The following is a 6,886-nucleotide window of genomic DNA, read 5'->3' as shown; positions in this document are numbered from 1 at the left end:
ATAAAGAAATGAGAAGGAAGGAGCAGATATTAGACACATATCTGGCTTCTAAACACATACCCCATCTCACACGGATATTTACTTGTTATCTGATATCTTTCATACCTCGTTAGGCGACCCTAATGGAGTCGAAATTTATTAAACAAACCTGTTCTGTGACCCTTGTCACAAACTGGTCTCAACCAAATTATAAAATAATACTAAACATGTAATTTTAATAAAAGCATAAATAACCACTTAATTATGCCTAAGGGAAAAAAGGTCATCTTAAATCTAGCCCTGGTTTTAGTCTGTTACAAAAGTATTCAGAAGATGAAGCTAACTTTAAAAGATAAATCTATCGTAAAGATTAAAGATCTGTATATACTTGGGTTGTTGGATTGGAAGAACATTACTGTATTGCCAAGGTCTGTGAATGTTAAAGCTTTCAAACGGAGTATTAAATGTGAAATTACTTTCATGTTAGAATTTGCAAGAGAAAATTGGCTTATAAGTAAGGAGAATTATGATAAGTTTTATAGTGCCTACATTATTAATGTAAAGGGTAAATCGGATGGTCGGGACAAAATAGAAGGATGGAAGAAGAGTTTACAAAGTACCGGAAGAGATAGTGTTTGTGAACAGGATGTATGTGAAAGAAAAAGGATATGAGGGCATGTACATTAATGATACAAATGGAGTGGAATGATTTCAGCATATGTCTACATTTCACAATGAATCCCTAAGTCATAATATAGCACTTCTAAAAGAATGTGAAGACAAGTCATGCTTACCTTTCAGACAAAAACTAATCACTTGGTTATATGGTGGTGTGAATATTAACCAAATCAAAGGAGTCAAAAGACTGAAAATAAGTAGTAGACTGAATCATCATTGAACATCAAAGATATGAAAAGCTGTCTAATGAAGATCTTCATATTAGTCAAGATGGATTGGAGAAGAAACTACAAAAGAAAAGAAAGGCTGAGAAGAAAAGAAAAGGATAATTTATAGCCATTTTGTTTGTAGCCGTTTTTATGTATCCGTATATTAATACATTTTATATTACTTTGAGTGTTAATTGTTATTAATATGTTTTATAAAGAGATATTAACATAAAAATACTTTAATTGATAAAAATAACATTACAATAATACAAATAAACTAAATAAAATTACATAAAATAAACTAAATAAAACTACATATAATAGATTAAATAAAGATACATACATTTAGACTACTAGTTAGTAAAACGTTCAATCTGAAAAATCATAGAATCTGAATCACGATGAATCCTGCTAATACCTCCATCACCACCATGGCCTTTAAATTAGAAATCGTTGTCGTACTCCAAGCTTCCAACCACATTGAGATATCAAACCAAGAGCTAAATGAAGGCATGTCACAACCTAGCCAGATGTGCACTAATATCCACAAATCAAGCGATTCAAAACAATTGAAGAAAACATGTTTGAAGTCTTCAGTCCCTTGGTTACAACGCAGACATGACAACCAATTCATAGTAATGTATTTAGTTGATAAATTTTATCGGTGGGGAACTCTATCCAAAGATAAACGCCATAATAAAATGGTAATCTTTCTCGAACATGTTTTCATCCAGTTAGTAACATGACCAGTAGATGGAATTACTTTTCAATTTTTGTACGAGCTAAATGCACCATAAACAACCCGTTTGAATCCAAGGACCATTCTCATCTATCTACTCGATCAATCAGATGCACCTAATGGATGTATCCATGAAACACTTTAAGGGATACCATATTCTACTACTAATCGAAGGCCTTATCCAATCCCAAGGCCAAGAATCGTTTACAAGTCGATCAAAAATAACCTTTTCATTGTTAGATTCAAGATGAAATAATATTTTAAATGGTCCGCTAACGAAGCAATACCAATCTAATGATCAAGCTAAAATCTAACTCTCACGCCATCACCAGCCACCATTCGCAACCCATCCGGAGGAATTGAACCTTTGTACCCACTTTTGAGCAAGTTAAAACAATATAAAACCAAGTTCCACTTCCATTGCAATTCTAAAAAATATTACCATGAATAACTTTGATCACTTGAAGTGTAACACCCTGATTTTTTTTATCACAACAGAAGTACATATAATTACTAAAATAACCCTGGTTAATGTTTACAAACCATAGTTAACAAATCAACTTAGTTAACGTTATTACAATATTCTAAAATGACAGTGTTACTTAAAAACATTACAAAACCAGAAAACATCAGAGTTTAGCTAATAGTCAAACATATCTTCAACCCATCCGCAACACCCGTCCTAATAAGCAGTACCTAAACCTGTAAGGGGTGGAAATGTGGGGAAATTAGCACAACTGCTAAGTAAATGGATACTATCTAACAGATCAAGCATAAGCAACTGAACATGAAAGGGTCACATATATGCTAACATCCTGAACTAGCATACAACAACTGACAATATGAGGATCGGCGGCTTGTACGAGCACACAACTTAGCTGATCAGGCTACAGTCTACCGATAGTCCGCTTTACTGACTCCACTGCATAACCGTCCAGACACAACACATGCATCCTTCTATGCTATACTGAGCAATCAGTAACATCATGACCCGACCAGGCTACCACGGTCGACCTCACACCAACCCTACCTTGCAGCCTCGGTGGGTTCCCAACCTTGCCGCCTCGGTTGGTGTCCAACTAACAGTGCGCACATAAGATAACAGATAATCAGTCATTGAATTTATCCTAACTAGCATGGAAATATCTACCTCACATGGTATTCATACTGAGCATATACACATAAAAGTAAAGAGTCTGAACAAGTAGCGTGTTAGCTACTTAATACTCTATCCGGAGATAGACCCACTCACCGAATACCGACAACTAGCTCAGGTAATCTATCACTGAGTTGCGTCCTTATCCTTATCACCTGAACATAAGGCAAATCAAGTTAGTTTCTGTCCTTCAGCACAAAACAGCATAGTACAGAAAATCAGTCACAAAAAGGGTCACTAAAAGTCCACCTAACACTTATGCATTTTCAGAATTTACATCCTGATCATCATAAGTCACGCGGACAGCATAACGGCTAGAAAACCGCTAAATTAAACAACTCTGCAGTTCTGATCTACACCCGTACGGTTGCACATGCATCCGTACGGTTGCAAGTCCATCCGTACGGTTGCATCATGCATCCGTACGGTTGCACACTCACTGCCCGGTTGCACCAACACCACTGCATTCGTACGGTTGCACATGCACCCGTACGATTGCAACATGTACCCGTGCGGTTGTAAGTTGCAGCAGCAGCAGAAAACTAACGGGTTTCCACCTAAAATCACCAATTCTTGCTCTAAAGCTCCTTTGTCACCCCTAAACTGACCAAATCAAGTACACTTAACATCAATAAGCATAAACCCACAAGATTTTGACACAAACAACATCAAAATCAACCATTTTGACTCAAAATTGCACTTTTAACAAAGTTAACACAAAATCTTCATTTTCTCAAAGATTAGAGCTTGAAACACTTTGATTCTTACCTCAATAGACTCAGTAAATTGTAGAGAACAAGATAATATGAATGATTTGAGCTCTAGAACACAAATTAGAAATCTAGGGTTTACAAGTGAGAAAGAGTTAGGTACGAGATGTGTGTAGAATTTTCAAGAAAATGGAAGAAGTGAGCTGACTTCTTACTTTTATATTTAAGTTGAATACAATACCCCATCACACACGGGTATTTACCAGTTATATGATAACTCTCGTACTTAATTTGACTGCCCTAACGGAGTCCAAATTAAATAAAGGAACATGTTATGTGACCCTTGTCACAAACTGGTCTTAACTAAATAATAAAATAACATAAAATATTCAACTAAAATTAAAGCATAATTAGCCACACAATTATGCCTAAGGAAAAAAAGGTCATCTTACATCTAAGTCCTGTTTGAGGATGTTACAAATCTACTCCCTTAAAGAGATTCCATCCTCGGAATCTGGCCTTGGTCAAACAGATGTGCATAACGAGCCTTCATCAGCTCTTCAGTCTCCCACGTAAGGTTCGATCCTAAACTATGCTTCCACTCAACAAGCACCATATGAATCTCTTTCTTTCTCAGCTTTGTCACCTTTCTATCAACAATCCTAACCGGTTCTTCAACTAACTTTTGATTCAAGTCCACCCTCAAATCACTTAACAGAACCAGTTGCGCCTCATCATCGACCTTACACTTCCTAAGGTAACACACATTAAATGTGTTATGTATCCCTGCCAATTCCGCTGGAAGCTCTAACACAACAGTCTGGTCGTTAACCATTTGAATAATCCTGAACGGCCCAATGTACCTTGGAGCTAACTTACCTCGCTTATCAAACCTGATAACTCCTTTCCATGGTGAAACTTTCAAGTAAACACAGTCACCCACCTTAAAATTTACTAGACGTCTACGTGGATCGGCATACATTTTCTGTGTCACGTGCCGCTTTCAACTTTTCACGTGCTATTGCTACCTTGTCAGCTGTTATCAGAACTAATTCTGGACCTGCAAATTGTTTCTCTTCGGCTTCTAACCAACAAGTCGGTGTTGTACATTTGCGGCCATACAACATCTCATAATGCGGCATACCAATACTCGAATGGTAAGTATTATTGTAGGCGAACTCGATCAAAGGTAGATGTATATCCCACGGACCACTGTACTCTAACACACAGGACTTAAGCATATCCTCTAGTGTCTGTATTGTACGTTCACTCTGACCGTCGGTCTGTGGATGATACATTGTACTCAGATTTACCCTTGTTCCCAAACTTTTCTGTAAACTGTTCTAGAAGTTAGACACAAATCTAGAATCCCTGTCGGATATGATAGACAACGGATACCCCATGTTGACTAACTATCTCTTTCAAGTACAATTCTGCCAAAGTACTCAACGAGGCTGTCTCTTTTGTTGCTAAGAAATGTGCACTCTTTGTCAGTCGATCAACAATTATCTATATCATATCATTGCCTCTCTGAGATCTAGGTAATTTGGTTACAAAATCCATCGTGATATGATACCATTTCCACTCTGGAATTTTCAACTGCTGCAATGAACCATAGGGTTTCTGATGTTCAGCTTTAACCTGAGCACAAATATGACATCTTTCTACCAATTGAGCAATATCTTTCTTTAACGTTGGCCACTAATACAAAGATTTCAAGTCATTATACATCTTGGTACTACCCGGATTGTGATGCCCCGTACTAAATCATCATGTACGGACCATCAACAACAGGATCATTACAAGGTTAAGTACTATATGCGATTTCAAAAAGAGTTTGCATCCATAATAAAAGTGACGTCATAACCAACGTCGAATGTTTTACATCAAAAGTATGCTTCACTAAGTAGAAGCAATTAATAAGTGTATGTGACCCCAATGGTCGTTACAAATCATCTTTTCAAAAGTACTAAAGTTTGAATGCAAAAGTAAGCGTTCATGCAGTGACATCTCTAAAGCAGCGAGTGTCTACAGCAAGACTAGTATAACAGCGAAAGCAACCTTAAGCACCTGAGAAAAACATGCTTAAAAACGTCAACACAAAGGTTGGTGAGCTATAGTTTAAGTATAACAGTAATGTAAGGTAGGCCACGAGATTTCAGTGCTACGAAGAGCGTTTCAAAACAGTAATCCAAATCAGTATGATAAAGTATATGTTTAAATGTGGGCACTCGGTAACTAACTTAACGTTTATACCCCCTGAAAGTACACTTGGCAAGTGCGTATGTATACGAAGTATTAAACACTCGTTAAATGCTAGCGCTACTAGCCCAAATAGGGATGTCAAACCCTATGGATCCATATCTAAGATTCGCGTTCACCGGTTCAAAAACCAATGACTAAACGTTACCGAGCTAAAGGGAATGTTTCTGCCGTTATATAACCCACACATATATAAGTTTAAGTACTCGTGCCTAGTATGTAAAACATAAAATCCGCATGTATTCTCAGTTCCCAAAATAAGTTAAAGTAAAAGGGGAATGCTATAACTCACAATGATAAAGTAGCGGTAAAGTATGACTCGGAAAGTAAGCAAGTAATGAAGGTTGTCCAAACGGGTCCTCAACCTAAGTCAAATAGTACTAAGTCAGTAAATCGTCCGAAAAGGTTTAAAAGTATGTAAATAAGGTCTTAAAGGTCATCATCATTCATCATCAAACAAAAGGTGTAAAGTAGGTTTCGTTTATGTAAGTAGTTTAAAACAAAGGCTGAGTTCGGTCAGTCACCACGGCCTCTACACCTACTGAAATAAGGTGAGACCAGTGGCCATGACTCCGTCTATGAGTCCTTTAAGTGTGGTAAAATTTACAGAAGCATACTCGTCTTCGTTTGACCATGGAGATGGTCTAAGTGCGAGTAGGTCAGAAATTTCTGCACAACGTTAAAAGGACATAGTGACGATCGGAGGGCCATAAATCCTAAACCGTAACTCGGATTAAGAGGAGTCCTATATGAAAAATTATCTACTCGAAAAGATCTATCTGAAAATCAAGGTTATAGTAGCCCAGGTGTATTGGTCGGTTACAGAACCCAGAAAACAGTAGGCAGAAGACAGAAAACAGAAAAATAGTGGGTTCCGGTGGTCTTGGTGCTCGATGCTTATCACGGTTCTCATCCTTGATGCATATAGCTTCAAGTGTACAACTCGTTGATGTGTTTCCATCATTTTCACCAAGGTTTGGCTATCATAACCCAAGTGTAAGTCTAAGACATGAAGCGCAACTCACTTAAGTGTTGCAAGTGTTTTGATGAACCAAAGTTACATCAAAGTCTTAGATCTAACACATACATGAACTTTAAGACTAATAATAAGTTACAAACTTGAAAGTGAACTTATGAAATCAAGATCTTAAGA

Source organism: Rutidosis leptorrhynchoides, chromosome 3 (genome assembly GCF_046630445.1).
Source record: "Rutidosis leptorrhynchoides isolate AG116_Rl617_1_P2 chromosome 3, CSIRO_AGI_Rlap_v1, whole genome shotgun sequence".
Taxonomy (NCBI): domain Eukaryota; kingdom Viridiplantae; phylum Streptophyta; class Magnoliopsida; order Asterales; family Asteraceae; genus Rutidosis; species Rutidosis leptorrhynchoides.
This window is presented reverse-complemented; position numbering follows the sequence as displayed.